This window comes from Anomaloglossus baeobatrachus, chromosome 1, assembly GCF_048569485.1.
Source record: "Anomaloglossus baeobatrachus isolate aAnoBae1 chromosome 1, aAnoBae1.hap1, whole genome shotgun sequence".
NCBI lineage: Eukaryota > Metazoa > Chordata > Amphibia > Anura > Aromobatidae > Anomaloglossus > Anomaloglossus baeobatrachus.
Genome location: NC_134353.1, coordinates 2,127,146 through 2,153,438, shown reverse-complemented (window position 1 = coordinate 2,153,438; position 26,293 = coordinate 2,127,146).

Sequence of the window (26,293 nt, the reverse complement as noted above, 5' to 3'; positions counted from 1 at the left end):
CCAGCTGAGGGGATTGTGGTCCGTCTCCACGATGAAGTGGCGCCCGTATAGATAGGGTTGCAGACGCTGCAGGGCCCACACTATGGCCAGGCACTCCTTCTCCATCGTGGAATAGGCAACTTCCCTTGGTAACAGCTTCCTGCTCAGGTACAAGACTGGGTGCTCTTGGCTCGCAGAGTCCACCTGGCTGAGCACCGGACCGAGGCCGAAGTCACTGGCGTCGGTCTGTACTACAAACGGCCGCGTGAAGTCGGCTGCCTGTAGCACGGGCGGGCTGGACAGGGCGTCCTTTAGGGCCCGGAAGGCTGTCTCGCAGTCCATTGTCCAATCGACTGCAGAGGGCAGCTTCTTCTTGGTGAGGTCCGTCAAGGGCTTTGCCAGGCTACTATAGCATGGAACAAACCTCCTATAGTACCCAGCGGTCCCCAAGAAGGACATCACCTGCTTCTTGGTCCTGGGGGTGGGCCAGGATGCGATGGCTTCCACTTTCTCAGGCTCGGGCTTCAGTGTTCTCCCGCCTACCCGGTGACCGAGGTACTGGACCTCGCTCATGGCCAGCTGACACTTTCCCGGCTTGATGGTCAAACCTGCCCGGTGGATCCGCCTGAGCACCTGTGCTAGATGCTCTAGGTGGTCCTCCCAGGTGGGACTGAAGACGGCAATGTCATCCAGGTACGCGGCCGCGTACCCTTCAAGTCCCTTGAGCAGGGTGTTGACCATCCGCTGGAAAGTGGCAGGGGCATTCCTCATCCCGAATGGCATCACCGTGGACTCGTACAGTCCAAATGGGGTAATAAAGGCAGAGCGTTCCCTGGCCTTGCGAGTCAGGGGGATCTGCCAATATCCCCGGCTCAGATCCATGATGGTCAGGTACTGAGCCCCGGCCAACTGATCGAGCAGGTCATCGATGCGTGGCATTGGGTACGCATCGGCGACCGTGACAGCATTGAGCCCCCTGTAGTCCACGCAGAACCGCGTGGTTCGGTCCTTCTTAGGGACGAGGACTACAGGCGAGGCCCAAGCGCTGTTGGATGCCTGGATCACCCCCAGCTTCAGCATCTCGTCAATCTCCTGGCGCATGTGTTGCTGCACCTCCAGGGAGACCCGATATGCTGAACGCCGGATCGGGGGATGATCCCCAGTGTCCACGTGATGGACAGCCAAGTCAGTCCTTCCGGGCTGGTTGGTAAACAACCCCCGGAAGGGGTGTAGGGTGGCCCACAGCTGGGACCGTTGGTCCTCCAAGAGCTGGTGGCCAACCTCCACATCCTCAATGGATCCGCCTGCCCTAACCTGGGCTAGCATATCCAAGAGGGTTTCCGCTTCTCCCTCCTCGGGCAGGTTGCACACAGGGAGTGCACATGCCTCCCGCTCATGATGTGCCTTCATCATGTTCACATGGAAGGGCTTCCGCCTTCCACGGGCAGGGTGGTCCAGGGTGACCAGATACGTCACAGGGTTGAGCTGCTGGTACACGAGGTATGGGCCTTCCCAGGCTGCCTGAAGCTTGTCCTGTGGTACGGGGACCAGTACCCACACCTCTTGACCCACTTGGTAGGTCCTCTCACAAGCGTTCTGGTCGTACCAACGCTTCTGATCGGCCTGGGCTTGAGCCATATTGTCGTGTACCAGTTGCGTCAAGGCCTGCATTTTGTCCCGGAAGCGCATGACATACTCGATAACCGACACTCCAGGGGTGGCCAAATCCCCTTCCCAAGCCTCTTTCACCAGAGCCAGGGGGCCCCGCACACGTCGCCCGTACAGGAGCTCAAACGGTGAGAATCCTGTTGAGGCCTGTGGAACCTCCCGGTAAGCAAATAACAGGTGTGGGAGATACCGCTCCCAGTCACGCCCATGGGAGTCGACCAACATCTTAAGCATCTGCTTTAAGGTGCCATTGAACCGCTCGCACAGGCCATTAGTCTGTGGATGGTACGGGCTGGCCACCAGATGTCGCACCTGGACTTGCTTACAGAGGGCCTCCATCAGCTGGGACATGAATTGGGTCCCCCGGTCAGTGAGCATTTCCTGGGGAAAACCCACTCGGGAGAAAATCTCCAGCAATGCGGTGGCCACCTTGTCAGCCCGAATGGACGACAAGGCCACTGCTTCTGGGTACCGGGTGGCATAGTCCACTACCGTCAGTATGAAGCGTTTCCCGGAGCTGCTGGGGATGGCCAGCGGGCCGACCAGATCCACAGCCACCCTCCTGAAAGGCTCATCGATGATTGGCAGAGATACTAGTGGGGCTTTGGGGTGTGGCCCCGCCTTCCCCACTCTCTGACAGGTTTCACACGAACGGCAGTAGGCAGCCACATCGGCCCCCATTTTTGGCCAGTAGAAATGCTGGTTTAACCTGGCCTTGGTCTTAGCGATCCCTAGGTGTCCGGCCATCGGAATCTCATGTGCGATCCGCAACAACTCCGTCCGGAACGGATAGGGTACCACCAACTGTCGGTCCCTGGGCCACGCCTCCGGTGAACCCTGCTGGACCGTGGCCCGGTACAGCCGTCCTTGGTCCCAGACCACTCGCTCCGGGTCCGAGTCCGAGGGAGGCTGTGCCGCCTGCTCCTTTAGAGCTTTCAGGCTGTCGTCAGCTTCTAACGCTGCCTGAAACTCCTGACTAGATGTGGCCAGAATCGACGAGACTGTCACATCTTCAGTCAGTACCCCGGGACCTGTGTCCTGGCCTCCACCGGACTCGGCTGCCACTTGGTCAGAAGGGGAAGAGCTATCGGACCTCCGGGAGGCCCCTTGGCTTCCAGCACTCCCACTGCAGGTGACAGCGGCCACAGCCGCTGCGACCGTGGGTCGTGCCTGCTCCTCCTCCGTTCCTGACCAAGTCGCCGGTTCAGGCAGACCTACCTGGCTTCCTGACACCCCGGTTGTGGGGGAACCATGCACCGAGATCTTACCTGGGAGCACTTCCGCTCCTGGACTGGCCCCAATCTCACCTGCCTGTTCCCCTCCTGCAGCAACAGAACCCCGCTGTGAAATCTCTGGGGACCCCACATTTGCTGTGGTAGCCCCCACCCCACACACTGGTCCTCCCCCTGCAGCACCCTGCTCTCTGCTTATCCCTGCAGAGGGCAGCAGATCCCAGCTCACAGGCTGGTTACTTGTAGAGGCATTGTCACACCTTTCTCTGACCCCCTCCCCTGTCACAGCTGCAGCTGAGTGTGTGTCTATGGTGTCTATGCAAGCAGAAATATCAGAGTTCACTCCCTCCTCCCTTACATCATTCATAGATAACACATTAACATTGTTAGGAGTCAAGTCAGTACGGGCTGAAGGTTCAGCCCTTGGTTGGGGCCCAAACTGGGAGGTTATCTGCCCCAAATCTGTCCCAAGTAGCACGTTTGCGGGGATCCGATCAGTTACCCCCACCTCCCTCACCCCACGCCCTGCGCCCCAGTCCACATAAACGTCAGCAACAGGCAGCGCCGGGTCAATGCCTCCAATCCCGGAGACAGCGAGGGTTTTTCCAGGGATCAAGTCTTGGGGGGACACCATCTCAGGCCGCACCAGAGTCACCTCCGAGGCGCTGTCTCGCAGTCCTATGGTCACAGACCGGCCGACGGTGACAGGTTGGAAGCTGTCCAGGGACCTACCACCACCCCCACCCACACAATACACCTTGGGCGGCCCTTGGGACGGGGACGGAGCCGGGGCCTTGGGACGCTGAGGGCACATGGCCTTGAAGTGTCCAGGTAGGTTGCACTGGTGGCACCATCTTGGTTCTGCCACGGGCCTGGAGAGGGGAGTTGAGGGGGACACCCCCTGCAGTCTAGGGGCAGGTGGGGCAGTCGCAGAATTCATCTTACCCCCTCTCCAGGTGCTGCTGGTGGCCGCTCTCCTGGCCTCAGGGGCCCGGTTGTTGGTGTAGTCATCGGCAAGGGCAGCTGTAGCCGTGGACCCCTTTGGCTTCTGGTCTCGGATGAACTGGCGGAGATCCTCAGGGCAGTTCCACAAGAGTTGCTCCGTGATGAACAAGTCCAGGATCTCCGGTCCGGTGGAAAGCTGCAGGCCTTGGGTCCAGTGGTCGGCAGCTCGGGCAAGTGCCCGCCTGTGGTCAGCCCAGGAGTCCTTTGGTCCCTTCTGTAGGCTCCGGAACTTCTTGCGGTAGGACTCTGGAGTGAGGTTGTACTGTTGGATCAGGGCCCGCTTGATGGTGTCGTAGCCCTGATCTGCCTCAGCAGGCAAGTCCCCAAGGATATCCAGGGCCTTACCCCTTAAACGGGGGGTCAGGTATTTGGCCCACTGGTCCTTGTTCAGATGGTGCTGCAAGCAAGTCCGTTCAAAAGCAGTCAAGAAAGAGTCCAAGTCTCCATCCTTCTCCAGCACTGGGAAGTCCTCAACACGGACCTTTGGAAGTTTGGTGTCTTGAAGGTCACGTGCGGCTGATGAGGGCCGGAGCTGAGCTAGCTGCAGCTGGTAGTCACGCTCTGCCTGGCGCTCTTCACGCGCTGCCTGCCGCTCCGCAGCCTCAGCCTCACGCGCTGCTTGCCGCTCTGCCTGCCGCTCCGCAGCCTCAGCCTCACACGCTGCCCTGCGCTCTGCCAGGAGTGCCTGGTAGCCCTCCCGGTCTCCAGCCTGGAGTAGGGCCATAGCCATTTGAAGAAGGCTATCCGAGCCTCCCAGGCTCGGTGGAATGGCACGTGGTGCTCTGCGGCCCGCTGCGGAGCCTGGTGATTCACTGTCCATTGCAGAGCGGAGGGCTGGCATCTGGCTCGTTGAGGAACCTTGGGCGAGCTCCTCCTCATTTTGTCCAGCAGTCCCAGGTTGTGCGATGTCCTCTGCAGAGCTGTTCTCTGGCGTCGGGCTCCTGGAGGGCTCGTGGACAACCTCCTCATCGTCTCTGGCCTGAGCATCGGCCATTCCTTTGGCTTTGCTCCTGGTGCTATCAGCCATTGTTGCAGACTTTGGTCACTGACACAGAACTGACACCTGATGCCTCCACACACCTTACAGTATCTGCACTCTGACACTCTAGTGTTGAGCTGGTCTGAAGACCCCAGCAGCCACAGCTGCTGCAGGCAGTCTTTAGTGTCTGGGAGTATGGGTCTCACACTCACACACACTATTATCTCGATCACACCGCTATGCCACCAATATGTCACAAACCACCGGGGGGGTCACTCAGAAATCCCCCGCGCTGGCTACCAGTACGTCACAATCGGGGGGTAACAAGTGGGGGTCACCCCTCCTTTATACCTCCCGACCGACAGACAGAGCACGTGACGCGCTCTCTAGCGCCCCTCTTATAGTCAGGCCAATTATGGAATTGCCCGACAATAAGCAAGGAGGCCGCTATACTACTTATGCCGATTATTGAAGGGTCCCCGGTGAGAGTAGGGTATATATTCCCCCGACCTCCGCGGGCGGAATATATAATATCTTCCCGAATCTCACTGGCCTCCCCACAATAATCCTTGGCACAACTCGCTGCCACCAACCGCTTCACGGTAACTATTAGCCGAACACACAGACGTGGGATTCAAGATCGAGATAACAGAACAGCCCAGGATTAATTATATAATTTAATCGCCTAAAGCACACTAGAAACTACAATATATACAATAGGGAATCTACAGAATATACAGTTATGTCAGAGTACAGTTACAATCAAAGCATGGGTTACAAACAGGCATACACAGTTCCAGCAGTTACCTTGTTGCGTCTGGCCACAGGGGGGCGCTGTAGACCAGGTTTCCAGGAACTCCCTCACAGGTCTTTCCCAACCAGGCCCCCGAGCAGAAGAACCCTGGAAAATGGCCGAAGTAGGGTTATCAACCTGGGCAGATCCAGGTCCCCTCCTACCTTAGTGACCTCACAGGGAGCACTGCTCCACCCCTGGCTTGAGTTATGGACAATATCCCAACATGGAATATGGGCCATAACTTTGCCTGGGAGCGTCGTAGGCGGACGCCAACGCTCTCATTGTGACAGTTATGAATTTAGCTACAGAACGAGGGGACTCATGACCTGTCTGCCAGTTCCCCATTGGCTGATATCACGCCTGGGGCATTTCCCAATGTCCTGCTCCCATAAAAAGGGTGTGCCAGCATCGTCCTCATGCGGAGACACCATTTTTATGGTTGCCATATTTATCGGAAATATGGCTTGCGAGATATGAACCATTTTTTACTGGAGTCGTTCTGTCTGGCTACTTCCATAGCCTTGCTAACTAGCTAGCAGCCCCCACTACAGGGTCACGGCAGGGAGTCATCCTGTGTCCATTGTTCTCACATCACCTAATTTCCATATCACAGGACATGGCCCTGGGGCCTTCACAGATGCTGGACATCTGAGGACAAGAAGGGGGGGGGGGCACTGCCAGGGAGTGATGAGAGCGATTATGACTCCCAGTCATAATTCCTCTTCATATCCCAGGATTTGCCTCACATGGGGGTGGGGGCAGCAGATCACGAGGGGTGGGGGTGCGGGCAGCAGATCGGGGAGACAGGTGGCAGATCGCGGAGGGCAGCGGCGGATCGGGAGGTGTGGGGGTGGGGGTGCGGGCAGCAGATCACGAGGGGTGGGGTGCGGGCAGCAGATCGGGGAGACAGGTGGCAGATCGCGGAGGACAGCGGCGGATCGGGAGGTGTGGGGGTGCGGGCAGCAGATCACGAGGGGTGGGGGTGCAGGCAGAAGATCGCGGAGACAGGTGGCAGATTGTGGAGGGCAGCGGCGGCGGCGGATTGGGAGGTGTGGCTGTGAGGGTGCGGGCAGCAGATAAGAGGGGTGGGGGTGCGGGCAGCAGATCGGGGAGACAGGTGGCAGATCGCGGAGGGCAGCGGCGGCGGATTGGGAGGTGTGGCGGTGAGGGTGCGGGCAGCAGATACGAGGGGTGGGTGGGGGTGCGGGCAGCAGTCGGGGAGACAGGTGGCAGATCGCGGAGGGCAGCGGCGGCGGCGGATCGGGAGGCTTTTCGCCGGTTTCATACAGTGCAATGGTGGCGCGGCAACTTCCGGGTCCCATGCTCCGGTTACATAACAGCATGGGACCGGAGCTTATCGCCCTGCCATTGCACTGTATACACTCACTGTGCTGGCATGCTGCAGGGACGACAAGTGACGGTGACGGGGGCGGTCACCGGCAACAGGTCCATGGCGATTGGAGAGATCAGTCACAAGGCCGATCTCTCCAATCAGAGCTGCTGGAACTGGGGGAGGGTGATCCAGTGAGGTCACCCAGCTCCAGCCAATGGCCAGTGCTACAGCTGCACTGGTCAGGGCTGGATTTCAATGTTTCAGTCATTTTAAATGGCTGGAACATTACAGTGGCTGTGATTGGTTGAGCGGCGTTCGTCAGCCAATCACAGCCTCCGTAGGTCCGGGGAGGAGGCACCACCCCTCCTGAGGTCAGGTACAGGTCCCCTCCTCCCCGAATCTGCGGTTTATGCTAACTTTTCGCAGTCACCGGAGGCTCCGGTGCTGCGATTATGCCATGACGGAAAGATCCGTCCTTGGTCGTTAAGGCCCAGGGCACCATGACGGATCTTTCCGTCCATGGTCGTGAAGGGGTTAAAGGCATCAAGGCAGATGCATTATCCCGGAGCTTCCCCTGTGGTAGTGATCATGTGAACACTGTACCTATTTTGCAGAAGAGGATTTTCCTATCGGCACCTGAAGAGGGAGGTGTTGCAGGCTCAGGGGGATGCCCCGGCCTCTTGCCCTCCAGGTTGTTTGTGCCATCTTATTTGCAACGCAGAATAATTGGGGACCATCATAATACTGTATTATATGGTCATCCAGGTTGTAAAGCAACCTCAGACCTCTTTTCTCATCATTTTTGATGTCCAAGTTTGCATCAGGAATGAGATGTGGTTGACTATGTGTCTGCTTGCAGTATTTGCGCCCATTCCAAGGTAACACATACTTGACCATCAAGATCTCTCTTGCCATTGGCTAACCCTAATAGACCATGGTCGCATTTATCTATGAATTTTAATTTTTACCTACCTTTGTCTTCGGGATAGACTGTGGTTTTAGTTGTGGATAGGTTCAGTAAGATGGTACATTTCATTGCCTTACCGGTATTTTGCAATGTCAAGACTCTGGCTCAGTTGTTCATCAATGAGATTGTGAAGCTTCAGGGGTTTCCTTCCGATGTGCTATCACATTGGGGAACACAGTTTGTTTCCAAACTTTCAAAAGCATTTTGTGCTCGACTGGGGGTGCAGTTGTCTTTCTCTTCTGCCTTCCATTTTCAGTCAAATGGGCAGAGCGCATAAATCAAAATTTGGAAACTTACCTTAGGTGGGTTCTCTCCGAGAACATGCAGGATTAGCTATCTTACTTACCATTGGCTGAAATTATTTTAAACTATTGTCACCAGGAACCAGGAGTCTACTGGCAAGTCACCATTCTTTGGTGCATACCATTTTCAAATGCGATTTGGTACCTTTAGTGGCCATTCAGGAGTCCCTAAGGAGGAGCGTTTTGCCCTGATCTCCCTGGCAATTGGTGGTAGTGATGGGATATCTTGCCAATCTCCCTGACAATTGGTGACAGCGGTGGGATATCTTACTGATTTCCCTGACAATTGGTGGCAGCAGTGTGATATCTTCCCAATTTCTCTGACAATTGGTGGCGGTGGTGGGATACCTTCCCGATCTCCCTGACAATCGGTGGCAGCAGTGTGATATCTTCCCAATCTTCCTGACAATTGGTGGCGGTGGTGGGATATCTTCCCGATCTCCCTGACAATTGGTATCAGCAGTGGTATAGCTTTCTGATCTCCCTTCCTGTGCTCGTCATTATCCTATTCTCGATGGGTGCCTGTCAAAATCAGGGTGTTGCTGGCTTTGGGTATGTGTCCATGGAGCTCCAAAGCCACAAATATTCTACTCCCTGGTGAGCCAGTGGAAGGGTGAGACTCTGTTGCTTGTTACATTGTGTGGTTTGCATGGTTTTGTATTATATGTCTTTGACTGTTGGGATCCAATAAAGTCTAATTATTGTGGTTCCCGCATCCTGTGTTGTCTGAGTAGTGTTCTACCCATGGGTACGGAGTTCGGGCGTTCAGTTGGGATGAGCCCCCGTCCATGCGGTCTTTCTAAAGGCGGATGGGCCAGCGGACGAAAGCACCCACTGACCCCCGTGTCTCCACAGGAGAACACCCACTGACCCCCGTGTCTCCACAATCATTGCATCTAATGGATCACCGTGGCGAGTGAATCTCGTAACTGCAAGCAAAGAGTAAAGATCCTGCTGTCATTATTGGATTCCTTCAAAGGGAATTGCAAAACTTCTAAATAGATTCACAGCAATTCCTTCTCTCCTCTCGAGTTCTTATCTTGCATCACCACTAGGTCTAGACTAAAGGCCCTGTCACACACAGAGATAAATCTGCGGCAGATCTGTGGTTGCAGTGAAATTGTGGACAATCAGTGCCAGGTTTGTGGCTGTGTACAAATGGATCAATATGTCCATGATTTCTCTGCAACCACAGATCTGCCAAAGATTTATCTCTGTGTGTGACAGGGCCTTAAGAGACACTAACGATGGCCTGATGGATGGGCTGGCCTTTTGTTAGGCTTCTGTAATTCTGATCATCCACATATTGTCATGGCTCCACTCCGGGCTTTGAATTGGTGATCTCTGGTTGTTGGTTGGTTTCCCTCTTGGATGGACCACAGCCTGCTTGTGTTGGTCCACCTGCTGACGGATCGCTTATTTCTCCTGCTTATTTTCTGCTTTCAGTTTCACTTCTATTCAGGTGTGCACTTTCTCATCCTGTTTGCCAAATCACATTTTTGGAGGGGGTATTTATATTCCCTACTCACATGCCTCAGTGCTGGCTATATTTCTGTATGGGGGGTTGGAGATTTTCTTACAGAGACTTTGCTTTTCCCTGCAGTTTGTGTGAGTCCCTTCCCAGTTATCTCCTATTTTGTTTCACTTAGTTTTGGGATGGTTTCCACGCATTCTGTTATTTTTTTGGCTTCTGGTATTCCATCATTCCTGTATGACTGTGTTTGCACGTTCCTAGCCCTGTGTTTCACCCTCTGCCTGTGCCCTTCATTTATGTTTATTGTTGTTTTTATGTTACATTTGCTTTATAACTTAGGGTGCACTTAAGGATACTCAGCGTCAGCCGTCAATGAGTGGGAGCGCCATTACAGGATCATAGGGTGCCATCCTTTGTTGTCAGGAAGGGACAAATCATGGTCAGGTCTAGGGCAAGTGCCAGCCTGTTTTGGGACCTGTGGATCTCTGGTTTTACATCTCCCCTGGTTTGTCCTTCATCATGAGAGTGTTTGGGGTCAGTTGTAATACATATGCTATGAAATTATTGGCCGGGGGAACATTACTCATCCATTATCAATGAAATCATATTCAATCTTGGGATTATAATCCATAAACAGCAGAAATATTAGATTAGGGCTTGATGAATTAGAGCAATGCAGTTAGTAAATCGTGGTGACAGTCGCTGTACACTACGGGGTTATGTTAGGTCCGGGTGGTGGAACCTCTGGACCGTACACCGGTTTCCCTTGAGGAGGCAGCCAGGCCGGTCACCCCGCCAGAGGGTCTTGATGCACGGCAGCCGAAGCACTATTGGTAGCCAGACAGTCCGTAGGGGAGCTGGAAAGGTGGATATTGCTGAACACACGGAGTCCTGGACGGTAGTCCGGGTGACGAGGCTCAGGGTCCAAGGCCGGGTTGAAGGGTCAGGCGGGATCCAGAACCTGCTGAGCGATGGGACGGGTCACCCAACGGAGCCAAGGACTGGAGACTGGCGGAGCTGCAGAGGTGGTGGAACATCCGCCGAAGTCACCGTCAGGGTACTGTAATGGACCTTGTTCGGAGCGGCTGGCGTGGCAGGACAGGCTCTACGAGACAGGACAGGGTTAATACAGAGCAAGCAATATGGGAACCTGAACTCCTAGTCTACCAAACACGTAGAACAGGCCCCGCCCACCAGGAAAGAGAATCCCTATATACCCTGTACCTGTCTATGCAATTTCCTGTTTGAAGGTGCTGGCCCTTTAAGAAAGGGTCAATGACCGCGCGCGTGCCCTAATGCGCATGCGCGAGGCCCGTGTGCCAGAAGCCAGTCCAGGGAGCGGTGCAGAGGAAGCAGGAGTGCCCGGCAGGGTGTCCCACGTCGCTGAGGAGCGTCGCGAGCGGGGAGCTGGACGCATGGAGGGTGCAGGCGAGGAAGAGGAGGCCGAGACCAGAGTGGTGAGTCGGGGACACCGCCGGGAAGCGGGGAGCGGACCACGGGGACCGGAGAGCGGAGCACGGGGACCGGGAAGCGGGACAGGTTAATACTGAACACTGTGTGATGGAGAAGAACGTGCTGAATACTGAAGGATGAACTGATTTACTCCTGAATTTCCTTGGAGATTTTTTCCATTTTAATATAAAAAATAAATAAGATCCAGAATTAGTGAGAATAACAGAATTATTATAGAAGGAGAGGTGACGGCCTGGAATTATCCTGGTGACGTTCCTCTGCACCTGGAGCTCTGAAGTGGTGATGGATCATCTATATAAAGTGCGGACAGTGGCTGTCTTGTCACACAGGGACCCCGGAGTGCTGTCACCGGCAGAGCTGTCACTGACAGCATGGCTTCCTGTGTTCCTGCGTCCATGGGTCTGTGTCTGGTGGACACGGCTTCATACGTCTTTGTGGTTCTCTTCTGGATCATCGTCCTGTGGTCTTCATGTGGTGGAGAGAGAATGGCGGCTTCATCATCATCACAATGTCACCTCAGATTCATAGATTCTAGGACCCGGTATGAATATGCCAAGAGCGGAGACATTAATATTGGAGGACTCTTCTCTGTGATGTGGATAACTGGTAGGAAGCCCAGCTTTACCAATCCAGAAGGAAGAATCTCCCACGACGCGTAAGTCCTTCACTTCCCCCACATCTTATTACTTCTGTTACTTGTATGTCTGGAGAGGATCTCCGAGGATGTGATCCTGCGGTGACCTGGACATGGAGAAGACATTTGTGCTTCTCTGTATCATGTCCAGTATTAGATATAAATATTTAAAAAAAACTGACCGGCACATCGAACAAATGTGAACAGGTGCTAGCTGAAAAAACATAGTAACTACAAGATGCATACAGCTGCACACTAAAAAGCCAACAATGTATAAGGGAACTCTGGTATTGCATTACTGCTATAGGAATATATGAAAAAGAGAAATGTAGTTTATGTATTGGCCAATGCATGCGAGCCCGGTCACCACAGCAATGTGATGTCTGTAAACCGGAACCTAACTAGAAATGCCACTATCTGGGTTAAAACACCCCTGTCTGGGCAGCTATAGACTCCTGCTATAAAGATACGATTATAATATGCTATAAAGGATATATAACCAGGCTGTGTTCATATCCTTTATAGCAGGAGTCCAGCTGCCCACACATGGAGGTTTGTTATCCAGATAGTGACATTTCTAGTTACATTTTTCAGTCTAGCTGCCCAGACAGGGATGTTTTAACCCAGATAGTGGCATTTCAAGTTATGTTCCCGGTTTACAGAGATCACCTTGCTGTGGTGACCGGGCTCACATGCATTGGCCAATACATAAACTACAGTGCTGGCCAAAACTATTAGCACCCCTGCAATTCTGTCAGATAATCCTCACTTTCTTCTTGAAAATGATTGCAATCACAGATTCTTTGGTATTATCTTCATTTATTTTGCTTGCAATGAAAAAAACACAAAAGAGAATGAAACAAAAATCAAATCATTGATCATTTCACACAAAACTCCACAAATGGGCCAGGCAAAAGTATTGGCACCCTTAGCCTAATACTTGGTTGCACAACCTTTAGCCAAAATAACTGCGCACAACCGCTTCCGGTTCCATCAATGAGTTTCTTACAATGCTCTGCTGGAATTTTAGACCATTCGTCTTTGCAAACTGCTCCAGGTCCCTGAGATTTGAAGGGTGCCTTCTCCAAACTGCCATTGTGAGATCTCTCCACAGGTGTTCTATGGGGTTCAGGTCTGGACTCATTGCTGGCCACTTTAGTAGTCTCCAGTGCTTTCTATCAAACCATTTTCTAGTGCTTTTTGAAGTGTGTTTGGGGTCATTGTCCTGCTGGAAGACCCATGACCTCTGAGGGAGACCCAGCTTTCTCACACTGGGCCCTACATTATGCTGCAAAATTTGTTGGTAGTCTCCAGACTTCATAATGCCATGCCCACGGTCAAGCAGTGCAGTGCCAGAGGCAGCAAAGCAACCCCAAAACATCAGGGAACCTCCGCCATGTTTGACTGTAGGGACCGTGTTCTTTTCTTTGAATGCCTCTTTTTTTTCCTGTAAACTCTGTTGATGGCTTTTGCCAAAAAGCTCTACTTTTGTCTCATCTGACCAGAGAACATTCTTTCAAAACGTTTTAGGCTTTCTCGGGTAAGTTTTGGCAAACTCCAGCCTGGCTTTTTTATGTCTCGGGGTAAGAAGTGGGGTCTTCCTGGGTATCCTACTATACAGTCCCTTTTCATTCAGATGCTGACGTAAAGTACGGGTTGACACTGTTGTACCCTCGGACTGCAGGGCAGCTTGAACTTGTCTGGATGTTAGTCGAGGTTCTTTATCCACCATCCGCACAATCTTGCGGTGAAATCTCTCGTCAGTTTTTCTTTTCCTTCCACATCTAGGGAGGTTAGACACAGTGCCATGGGCTTTACACTTCTTGATGACACTGCGCACCGTAGACACAGGAACTTTCAGGTCTTGGGAGATGGACTTGTAGCCTTGAGATTGCTCATGCTTCCTCACAATTTGGATTCTCAAGTCCTCAGACTGTTTTTTGGTCTTCTTTCTTTTCTCCATGCTCAATGTGGTGCACACAAGGACACAGGACAGAGGCTGCCTCAACTTTACTCCATGTCACCGGCTGCAAGTGTGATTTATTATTGCCAGCACCTGTTAGGTCAATAATTGAAAAGGAAGGGCACTACCCGTGGGATCTCCTGGTATACAGAAAACTAGACCATGAAATAAGAAAAAGAATATACCAATACGGGATCACCACAAGGTTAGGGTACATATGAAAAATTCACTTTATTATACAAAAAAACACAAGAAAACACATGCCCTCAGCAGAGGTATAGTACACACAGAAGGTAATAAAAACATTTAAAAAAGCCTATGGCATGTAAAAAACCTGTCCCATTGGGAAACAATGCATACAATAAATGCCAAGTATATCAATACAATTTTTAGACATCAATACAATCTCTCCTCATGCACCGTACAGATGTTAATTTGCATTGCTGTTTCACTGTCCAGAAGACAAAGGAACGAGGTACTATGTTAGCACCAAATAATCAAGATTGAGGTCTAAGATCACAGACCATTAATTGGCTACAAGACTCTATTTAAAGAGAAAAAACATATAACGCTGAATAGCCAATAGAATAGTCCTGCACCAAACCTAATACCATACATGTATACCCTCAGTCTATACTCACTAACAGCATAATACCAGCAGATAGAAAACACCATGCAAAGTCAGGGTAACATGAGGAGAGGGTTTCCCAAGGGATAACCCCACGCGTATCGCCGCCTCTAAGGGTGGCTTCCTCAGGGGAAGAAAGAAAACTTTTCTTTCTTCCTGCTGGTATTATGCTGTTAGTGAGTATAGACCTCGTTCCTTTGTCTTCTGGACAGTGAAACAGCAATGCAAATTAACATCTGTACGGTGCATGAGGAGAGATTGTATTGATGTCTAAAAATTGCATTGATATACTTGGCATTTATTGTATGCATTGTTTCCCAATGGGACAGGTTTTTTACATGCCATAGGCTTTTTTAAATGTTTTTATTACCTTCTGTGTGTACTATACCTCTGCTGAGGGCATGTGTTTTCTTGTGGTTTTTTGTATAATAAAGTGAATTTTTCATATGTACCCTAACCTTGTGGTGATCCCGTATTGGTATATTCTTTTTCTTATTTCACAGCATCTGTTAGGTGCCACAGGTAAGTTACAGGTTCTGTTGTTACACAAATTACAGAAGCAGCACAGGATTTTTCACACAGCGCCAATACTTTGTCCACCCCCTTTTTATGTTTGGTGTGGAATTATATCCAATTTGGCTTTATGACAATTTTTTTTTTTTTCATTGAAGACAAATTAAATGAAGATAATACCAAAGAATTTGTGATTGCAATCATTTTCAGGAAGAAACTGAGTATTCTCTTACAGAATTGCAGGGGTGCCAATACTTTTAGCCAGCACTGTACATATCTCTTTTTTCATATATTCCTATAACAGTAATGCAGTACCAGAGTTCCTCTATACGTTGTTGGCTTTTTAGTGTGTAGCTGTATGCATCTTACAGTATTAGATAGTGTAACCCGCGGTGTCATGTATAGATGGTCACCAGTGTGTCGCTTTCACAGGCCGCTTCTCAGGAGCTACGCTGCCGTATTGGCTTTTCTCTTTGCGGTTGAGCAGATTAATCAGGATCCAAGTCTTCTCCCCAATATCACTCTGGGTTACCACATATTTGACGCTTTCGGAGATGAGATGAAATCTGTGCAAAGTGTCCTGCAGATTCTGTCTGGTGGACATACGGAAGCCCCGAACTATTCCTGTGTGGACCACGGAGAGGTGGCCGGCTTTGTGGGATATTCATTCAAAATGGAAGAAATCCTGGACGTGCTGGGCTACACGAAGGTGAGTCTGACCGGCAGCTGGAGACCCCTCACGATGCAGCCGGTGATATCCATCCTGACAGAGCACCTTATTTACTACTAAAACCTTCCGGATCTTTCTATGTATTAGAGCCGTTATCAGACAGAATCTTCATTGGTATGTGATGGGTAGGTGATAGAGATGATGAGGAGACATAGGGTGGGGCAGCACTATCGAGAGGACAGGTAGGTGATAGAGATGATGAGGAGACATTGGGTGGGGCAGCACTGTGGAGAGGATGGGTAGGTGATAGAGATAATGAGGAGACATAGGGTGCGGCAGCACTATCGAGAGGACAGGTAGGTGATAGAGATGATGAGGAGACATTGGGTGGGGCAGCACTGTGGAGAGGATGGGTAGGTGATAGAGATGATGAGGAACCATGGGGTGGGGCAGCACTATGGAGAGGATGGGTAGGTGATAGAGATGATGAGGAGACATAGGGTGGGGCAGCACTGTGGAGAGGATGGGTAGGTGATACAGATGATGAGGAGACATGGGTTGGGGCAGCACTGTGGAGAGGATGGGTAGGTGATAGAGATGATGAGGAGACATGGGGTGGGGCAGCACTGTGGAGAGGATGGGTAGGTGATAGAGATGATGAGGAGACATGGGTTGGGGCAGCACTGTGGAGAGGATGGGTAGGTGATAGAGATAATGAGGAGACATAGGGTGGGGCAGCACTGTGGAGAATATGGGTAGGTGATAGAGATGATGAGGAGACATGGGGTGGGGCAGCACTGTGGAGAATATGGGTAGGTGATAGAGATGATGAGGAGACATGGGGTGGGGCAGCACTATGAAGAGGATGGGTAGGTGATAGAGATGATGAGGAGACATAGAATGGGGCAGCACTGTGGAGAGGATGAGTAGGTGATAGAGATGTTGAGGAGACATAAGGTGGGGCAGCACTATCGAGAGGACAGGTAGGTGATATAGATGATGAGGAGACATGACGTGGGGCAGCACTATGGAGAGGATGGGTAGGTGATAGAGATGATGAGGAGACATAGGGTGGGGCAGCACTATCGAGAGGACAGGTAGGTGATAGAGATGATGAGGAGACATGGGGTGGGGCAGCACTATCGAGAGGACAGGTAGGTGATAGAGATGATGAGGAGACATGGGGTGGGGCAGCACTATGGAGAGGATGGGTAGGTGATAGAGATGAGGAGGAGACATAGGGTGGGGTAGCACTATCGAGATGACAGGTAGGTGATAGATAGAGATGATGAGGAGACATAGGGTGGGGCAGCACTGTGGAGAGGACGGGTAGGTGATAGCCAATGTATTGACTGACACAATGTGGAGGCATCAATGAAACGGCTGGAAAGAAATACAACCCCGGTTGCTGCATTCATGGCGGATTGGAGAGGAGAAATTTTGGTTATCGGGAGACTGATTACTATGATCAACTTTTAGGGATTGATGGGTGGCGAATGGAGGCCCCATTTTTCTTCCAGCATCTAAATGTCACTGTTATTATTGACTGTAGCCTGAAGAGGGTTTAACAACCAGGTTCAGTGTCTGCAGTGACGCTGCCCCATTGGGGCTCACAGTCTAAATTTTCTATCTGAATGTCTTTGGAGCCTGGGAGGAAACTGGAGGAAATCCTTGCAAACTCCTTGCAGATGTTCCTTGATGGGATCCCAGGACCCCAGAGTTGCAAGGTTACAATGCTGACCACTAAGCCACCATGCTACCCAGTAGCTCCATGACTTAGTACACCCCAAAGCCAGTGACCAAATCCAGTTTACTCTACAGTCTAGGCGCACTTTAGCCGCAACTCTTCACAGGGAGGAGGGACATGAACCTTGGCATGGATCAATGGTGCCTAACAAAAGACCACAAAGCTTTATACAAATAGTGATGTAGAAGTAAAGCTGCAGATTACTGATGGCCACCACATTTTCAGACGTACGGTGACTGCTTTTCTGTCATACTGTTATATGTTGCAGATAACCTACGGCTCTAGTGATGGCTTTCTCAATCATAAGAATCCGGGGAAGTCATTTTTCACTATGGCCCCAGATATTCATCTTCAACACATGGCCATTGTCCTCTTATTGAAGCACTTTGGATGGAACTGGGTTGGAATTCTTACATTGGATGATGATGATGGTGCGGAGGTGGAAGTTCTCAGGACTGAGATGGCCAGACATGAAATCTGCATTGAGTTTGTTTTTCCATTATCTGCTATCTGGGAAAAGATGACAAGTCCTGACTGGAGTGAGGATTACACAGCCGAGGTGGTTATAATACTCGGCTCCTTCTCCAGATTTTACCCCACATTAAAGGACAACACAATCATCAGACAGAAGACGCTGATCCTCGATGACTCCTGGTTTCTCCACGATCTACTAGGAGAAGATTACATCCAATTAGTAAATTGCAGTTTGAGTTTCTCTCCAGTCCGAGAACCGTTACCTGAACTTTGGGAATATATACATTCTGTAAAGCCCGATGAGTATGGGGAAGATCAACTGCTCCATCAGCTTTCCCTATTTTATTGCATGGGCTCAAACATCACACAGAATATTACACGTTCCGACAAACAGGAGATGATTGGTCAACATTGCTCTGATGAATACTTTGCAATGGAAACTATTCATCCAAAAGACATAATAGTGTACTATGTGTTCACCGCCGTGTCTGTCCTGGCCCAAGCACTCCACCAGATGATGCTTCAAGGAATGTTCCATGGTGGACGCCCAAGAATTGGAAGTATAAAAAAGGTGAGAAAGAAAAAAAGATAACAGATATGAGCTGTTATCATTATTAGACATTCACTTATCTTCACTGTGTAACATGATAAAGTCAAAGTGATAAACGCGAGTACAATAAATGTGACTAAACGAGGACAGATACGTGCAGAGAACAGAGGATCTGTGTAACGCTGCATCCCTCAGTCCTTGCTCTCTTGCAGGGATGCGCTCTGACTCATTGCCGCGGCCGGGTCCTTCCATGCTACCCGGCGTCCCTGCCTCTCCTCCATGTGGCTTCTCATCTCCCTGCCACCCGGAGTCTGTGCACGCATATCAGTATCTCTGGGAACGCTCCTAAGGAGTGCGTGAGCCCTGCTGCCCTCCTCTTAAAGGGCCAGCATGCCACTACAAGGAGGTGCCTCCCAGCCTAATGCTGAGAGGCACTGGGTATTTAGGGCAGGCTCCCACTAGGAAAGTTGCCTGTTCAAAGCCTTAGCTTTGCTAGTCACTGTCCAGTACTCCAGCTAGCTAGTTGTCGAGCCCCTTCTCTGTTCCGTCCGTTCAGTCATGTGGATTTCCAGCCTGTCTGTCTTGTCCAGCTGTGCCCTTAACCTCAGCCATCCTGGTGGCTCCCGCCACAACAGGAGTCTGTGCCTGTCCACTCCGACCGTACTTACAGCCTCAGCTATCCCGGTGGCTTTCGCCACACCAGAGACTATGCCTATTCATCCAGGCTGTGTCTCCAGCCTCAGCTACCCTGGGGGTCCTCACCACACCAGAGACTGTGCCTATCTGCCCAAGCCATGCCTCCTGCCTCAGCTATCCCAGTGATCCCAGCCTTACTAGTGACCCTGCCTCTCCTGGCTGTAACCTCTGCCTCTGCTACCCTCATGGTTCCTGTTCACACTTGGGACTTGGCCCTGCCTGCTCCTGTGTCTGACCCTGCCATGGGGGTCTGCTGCTGTGACGCCCTGGCCGGGCCAGGTAGTCACAGATAGGGCCCCGCATTACACTTGACCCTAATAGGTAACATACAGCCAAACATTAAAACCCTAGTCACCCCCCCTCAGGGCTTGAAGGACACACAAGGGGGCGGAACCAGGCGGTTAGAAGACGCCCACTGAGGAGTCTCAGACAGCTTGGGGCGGGAAAGTTCAGAACAAGTCTAGAGTTCAAGTTGGAGAGGTGTGTGGGCTGGAGCTGTGTGCAGCTCCAGAAGAGGAGAGAAACCAATTTGAGCAGGTGCCGGGGTAGGAGCCCTGGTACCTTTGGCTAGGAGGCAGACAGTGGTCTCTGTCTGCAGAAGCTGGAAAGACAGCTTGGTGGAATCGAGGTGGACCGGCACAGGGCTGTAGCCTGCCGGTACCGACCCGGGGAGCCGACTTGGAAACCGGAGCACAAAGGGGGGTACTCAGACCCTGAAGTTAGGTCCAGAAGCTACTGGGGGCTAGCTAATTAACTGATTGCGGCCAAGACTAGAGGTCCTGTCCCACCCAAAATCCCGAATGAAGGCAACAGCCCAACGAGGGGGATAAACGGCCACCGTCACGGCTCAGAGATCCCACGGGCCAGCGTCTGCGGGCAAAGGACTGCTTAGGCAACAACAAGCCCGGAGCGGACTCCTGAGGTTGCAAGCACAGGCAGTCTACCATCCAACACAGGTGCGGGAGAAAGACAGAGACCACCAGCCAGGTGGGGTACCAGACCGCAGCCGGCTGCGGGCACCTGTGACGCCCTGGACCCAGGGGTCACAGGTCACTACACAACACCATACACCCCCTTCCCTGGAGAGGTCACACCAGTCAAACTTTAAATCCTTGTTGCCACCCTCCAGGGTTGATGTCCACACCAGGTGGGGCGGAGCCAGGTGGTTTGCCCCGGCCACCGAGGAGTTCACAGCCTGGAGGCGGGAAAAACATAGTCAGTTAGTCCAGTGGTGGTCAAAGAGTCCAGTCCTGGGCAGGAGTGAGGAGTGAGAACTGTGTGTGTCTGGGTCAGTGCCCGGGCACCTTCAGCAAGGTCGGCAGATGGTGGTGGCCGTCTGCAGGAGTTGGCGAAGGTCAGCGGAACCGTAGGACTGGGGTCGGGTGGTGGCCCGCCGGTACCGAACCGGGGAGCCGATTGGAGCCAAGCACCAAGCAGGGTAATCAGACCCCGACTAGGCTTAAAGCCAACCTCTAGTCAAATTCTCTGATTGCGGTCTGGACCTCAGGGGTTCATTCCCAACCAAGTCCCGATTGAAGGCAACAGCCCAACCAGTTCGGATAAGTGCCACCGGCAAGGGCCAGAGATCCAAAGAGCCAGCGTCTGCGGGCAAAGGGGATCCTCCGGCACATATACGTCGGGGAGCGGACTACCGGTGCCCAGGCATTGGAGTCAACATACAAACACAGGTGCAGGGAAACGACAGCCACCATCAACCCATCCAAGGAAACACTGCAGCCGGCTGCGTCCCCCGTCCATCCAGCCGTTTGGTTTACCAGAGACTCTGTCCATCTGTGTCTGAGTGAGTACACCAGTGCCATCCGGCACCACGCCGTGCTGCACCGCGACCCTGCACTCTGCGAGCCCCATCCTACGGGAAAGCAATCAGCCACCAAGCCCCGGGACCAACAGCCCCTACCCACAGAGGGGTCAACACCTAGCTGCTCCCTGCCATCGCTCCCGGGAACCCCGTCACCAGCAGCGGTGGTGCCCACCATCACCACAACCCGTGGGTGGCGTCACGAACTCTAAAACCAATCACAAATCCTCTTTTCACTCGTGGGCGAGGAGCGCTGCTCGAGCTCCGGGTCCGGCCCGCTCGAGCCACCGAGGAGAAGACACCGGATCCGGGCGCGATCTCCCGAGTAGCCCCCGCGACGGGAAAGCCGGCCCCCGCCCTCGACAACCGACCACCATCACCTTGGTTTACCAGAGACTCGTGTGTTTACTAATAGTGAGTACATCAGCACCCTCCGGTCGCCCATCTCCCTGCACCACCAAACTCCCCCAACGGGTCCTGGGGCCACCATCCCTGCCCACGGAGGGGTTAACAACTTGCTGCATAACATCTCCCCTGGGTGCCCCGTAACTGCAGCGGTGGTGTCCACCTTCACCACATCCCGTGGGTGGCGTCACGAACTTAACACGGCTCCGGCCGTACATCTACGTTCCCAAACCACAACCCCCCTTTTATTTGAAGTGACCGCGAGACCCCCGGGTCCGGAGACCCTCGAGCCATGGACTGAAGGTCCGGATCCGAGCGGCTCGGCTGCCGAGCACGGGGCGGTACACCTCAATTTCTGGCGTCACAAACAGGATACTTACCCATCCACTTACCTTGTGGAAGTGCGGCTTGAACTGAAGTCAGCTGTGATCCGTTGCAAGATTTTCAGAATCCACCATCTTGTCACCATCTTGTTAACGCGAAAATTTCCGCCCAAGGTCTCCTTCCCCGAGAAAGGGCGCAAAGCTGAAGCCCCGCCCTCTGGGAACTCGGCTGGAAAGCAAAGCTGGAAGTTGAAAAACGAAACTTGCCGGCCGGCTAGAGGAGTGCCAAGAAAAGACCAAGGGGGGAGGGTGAAAATTCTGCGACATGTGACCAAGCAGATAAAGGGCAGGGACTCCAGGACCCTGCCACCCTTCTGGTTCCTGGACCCTGAGAGAGCGACATGGCTGACCCGTCCAGCAAGCCCGGAGCACCGGAGCCCGTGCCCGGAACAGCGGCGTGGGTGGAAGTTCAGACTGTGCGGATGTGTTGCCGGATCCAGGCGCAGGCGCGCTTTATAATGGAGCGGTGGATGGCCGAGATAGAGGAGCTGGCTGCGGCCGTGCGGGCACGCGAAGTGGAGGCAACCTTAGAGAAGCAGGTAAGCGACCCACGCCCCTATGACCCCGAGAGACCGGCCGATCAGGCTGAGGGACCCGTTCTGCCCCTGCCCTCTATATTGCCTCCCTCGCCGCCCGTGCCAGTTGATTCTGACCCCCCGCTTGGTCCGCTGCCACCAACACCGGCAGCGGAGTCCGTCTTACCAGTCCGTGAGGACCCGCCTGCAGAAGCCACCGGTGGTCAGCCCGTCGCCACCCTGGCACCAACACCGGCCCCGAGGAAGATCAGCCTCCGGAGGGTGCCCTGTCCCGATGTGAACCTGTTGGTCCCGAAAGAGGCCGCGCCCCAGGCAATAGAGGCCCTGGCAATCCGCCCAGTCAAGATGGAAGTGGCTGCTGACCGGAAGTGGGCCCAGCGGGCAAAGCTGGCCGCTCCCAAAACCCAGGCCTTGGCTGAGGTGCCGCGGGGTTGCCGCTGTCAGGCAGCTGAGCAGGCCGTGACACAGCGGGGTTCTCCAGTGCAGAGGGTGTCAGTCATAGCCGACACGGGGGAACTCCGGCTGGGCCCGACCCCCATGCAGAGCAATCCGAAGCAGGCAGACTCTCCATATTGGGAGCGGCAGCAATAGAGGAAGGCGGAGGTGCTGCCCCGGACCATCCAGGAGAAGGACAACCTCCGCAATGCCACCTTTCAGGTAAGGGGCCCAACGCACGAAGGCCAGGTCCGGCACTTCGACCCCCAACGTGGATGGGGTTTCATCTTCGAGCTGGACCTGGACGCAGAGATCTTCATGTCCGGAGGGACGTCTACCCATATCTCCCTATTGGCCACTCGGACAGGGACCTGGAACTCGGGGAGTTGGTAACATACACCCGGCATTGCGGGGAGAGGGGATGGTTCACCCTTAACGTCAAGAGGAGGGTGAGCAATAGTGCCCGGAGGCGCGCCCATTCCCCTCCACCGCCATACAGTCCTGATGAAGCAGAGTGTTAAGTGGTAGCGGGTCCTGGCTATCCTCCTGCCCATCCCCGTTGGGACCTTGTTGACTCCCCGTTCTAGTTTTACCCCGTTTATATGTACCGCCCTGCGGGGGGGGGGGGGGCTGCGACCGCCGAGCTGCTCGGATCCGTGCTCGTACTGCGGGTGGTGGCTCGAGCCTCTCACGGACCCGGGGGTCACGTCGCTCTGCAAGGGAGTTGGCGCTACACGTGGGGATTTGGGTGAGGAGTTCCACCGCCGGGGCCACGGTGCGTTAGTTTGGAATGTAAGTTCGTGACGCCACCCATGGGTTGTGGTGATTGTAGATACCACCGCTGCGGTGAAGGTATGGGGGCTCCCGGGAGTGGTGTAATGGCGCAGCTAGGTGGTGATCCCTCCGTGGGTAGGGGGTGTTGGTCCCAGGGCCCGATTGGCAAGGGCTGGGGTGAAGGGTGAAGTGGTGCGGTGCGGTGCGGTGCCTGATGGCACTGGTGTACTCACTCTGACACAAGACACTGGAGTCTCTGGTAAACCAAACGGAGTGATGAACGGGGCCCGCAGCCGGCTGCAGCTTCTCCCAGAATAGGTTGGTGGTTTCCGCCTTTCTCCTGCACCTCTGTGTGTAAATGTTTGACTCCTATGCCTAGACACCGGTAGTCCGCTCCCCGACTTGTATATGCCGAAGGAGCCCGTTTGCCCGCAGAAACTGGCCCTTTGGGTCTCTATGCCTTGGCGGTGGCTTTACCCTGTATGGTTGGGCTGTTGTCTTCTAACGGGACTTGTGTGGGATAGGTCCTTAAGTCCAGTCCACAATCAGTTGATTCGACTCGGCCCTGTCTGTTCAGGGCTTTGTACTGGGTCTGAGTACCCTGCCTGGTGCTCCGGTATCCAGTTGGCTCCCCGGTTCGGTTCCGGCGGGCCACTACCCTGTCCCGGTCCCTTACGGTTCCACCGATCGTCTTCCCGGTCTCCTGCAGGCGGCCACCACCGTCTGCCTCCTTGCCAATGGTGACTGAACTCCGACCAAGCCACCTGGTAGTCTCTTGGCAGGCCTGGACACAGGACTGCCCATAAATTTGACTGCTCTACACTTGTGCTTGAACTAGACTCTTCCTCAACTTCAACCCGACTCTGTGTTTTCCCACCTCCAGGCCTGTGAACTCCTCGGTGGGTGGAGCCAACTGCCTGGCTCCACCCCCCTGGTGTGGACATCAAACCTGGAGGGTGGTGACAAGGTTTTTAGGTTGGCTGATGTCACCTAACCGGGAGGGGGGTGTGGTGTTGTGTGTGACTACCTGGGACGACCCGACTAGTCCGGGGCGTCACATTCCCCCTTGGTTTAATGCAGACCGTCCACGAGCTGACCGTCCATCACCGGTTTATTTTTGCTTTCTGTAAAATAGAAAACGGGAACATAATACAAGCATAATAACATTTGTACAAAGTTTCAACATTTTTATCTTTTGGATCTTCCCATACAGGAGGCACATACTTAAACGTTACGATAACATTTTTATTAACACGGGAACCGGGTCCTCAGTCACCCACCCAAACAACTTAGCTTTGATGCTGCCCCTAAGAAGTGGGCAGCACCCCTTTTCCCCAGTCCAGGAACGGGCCCAGGTGTTTTTAATGGGACTGGTGCAGGTTTTACAGTCCTTTCAGAGGCCCCACGTCCAGGGAACCCCTGACTCGGAGGATGGCCACCGGTTGTAGTGGTGGCGGGCCTCGGCCAACAGCTTCCTGCAGGCCCATCCTCCAGTATGCCTCTCTGGAGGCAGTGAAACCAGATGGCCGGTTAAGGGGGGTATTATTTACAAGCCCAAAAGTTTTTGGGTGGCCTGCAAGTTCTCGGCCGTGTCTTTGTAAAATAGGGGCAACAAAAGTCCCAAAGGTGACGGTCAGTCAGGGTCCCAACGGGGACTTCAACATGGTAGCCGGGAACCGCTACCGCACTTTAACTTTCTTCTTCATACTCCTCCTCAATCAAAACCTCTGAGCTGTATGGTGGGGGAGGGGACTGGGGCCGTCTTGGAACATTACGGCTCTCCTTCCTCTTCACATTGAGGGCAAACAAGCTCCTCTCCCCGCAGTGAAGCGTGTATGTCACCAGATCACCGGGTAGCAGGTCATGGTCCAGGTGACCCATCGGGAGGTGGGAGTTAACGTCCCGACGGGATACAAAGATTTCGACCTCCAGGCCCAGTTCAAAGACAAACCCCCATCCACGCTGGGGGTCAAACCGGCGGACTTGGCCTTCATAGGTCTGGCCCCGCACCCGGAAGGTAGCACTCCGCAAATTCTCCTTTTCGCGGATGGTGCGGGCCAGCACCTCTGCTCTCTGCCGTTCCCGGGCTGCAATTTCTCGGCCCAGCTGGTTCGGCTGCCGCTCCCAATACGGAGCATCCGCATGCTCCCGGTGCTCGAGGGTCGGGCCCTGCCGGAGCTCCCCCATACCAGCTACGACCGGTACCTTTGAGGCTGGGAAGCCATGCAGTGACGTGGCCTGTATTGCTGCTCTGCAGCGGCAACCCTGCACTGCCTCAGCTGAGGCCTGGGGTTCGTGATCGACGGGCCTCGCCTGCCGGGCTTTCTTCCGGACAGCTTCTGTGGCACCCCAGGACCTGGTCGCCACAACAGCATTGCCCTCCCAAAGGGTTAATGCTGAGCCTGGAGGTAATGGGGAGGTCCATTGGCCAGCAAGTTTAACACCCAACGCAGTTCTCCCTCCGGCCAGCAGGGGGAGCTCTGAACCTGGAATTCCAGGGAGCTTCCTCAAGTCTAGCCTGAGAGAGCAAGTAGTGTTCAGTCTGTAGAGAGCAGTAGAAGTGAACAGACACCGAGTGAGCTGTCCTGTGGATCTGGGGCCTAGAGCTAGAGTAGCTTGGCCCAGAGAAGCAGGAGTAGCTGAGAGGCAGCGGAGAGACTCGGACATCGGAGTCTGTGGCCACCAGGGCTTAAACATATTCCTGGTAGCCGAATCCGAAGGGCAGGAGAGCTGCAAGCACCTGTCCCAAAAACATCACGAAGGTACAGCTGCAGCATCAGGGCCCAGTGTGGATTCCAGCAGAGAAGCACCAGAGAGAGGGCCTGCGCAGCCTGCTACAGAGGGAAAGGGACGTACCA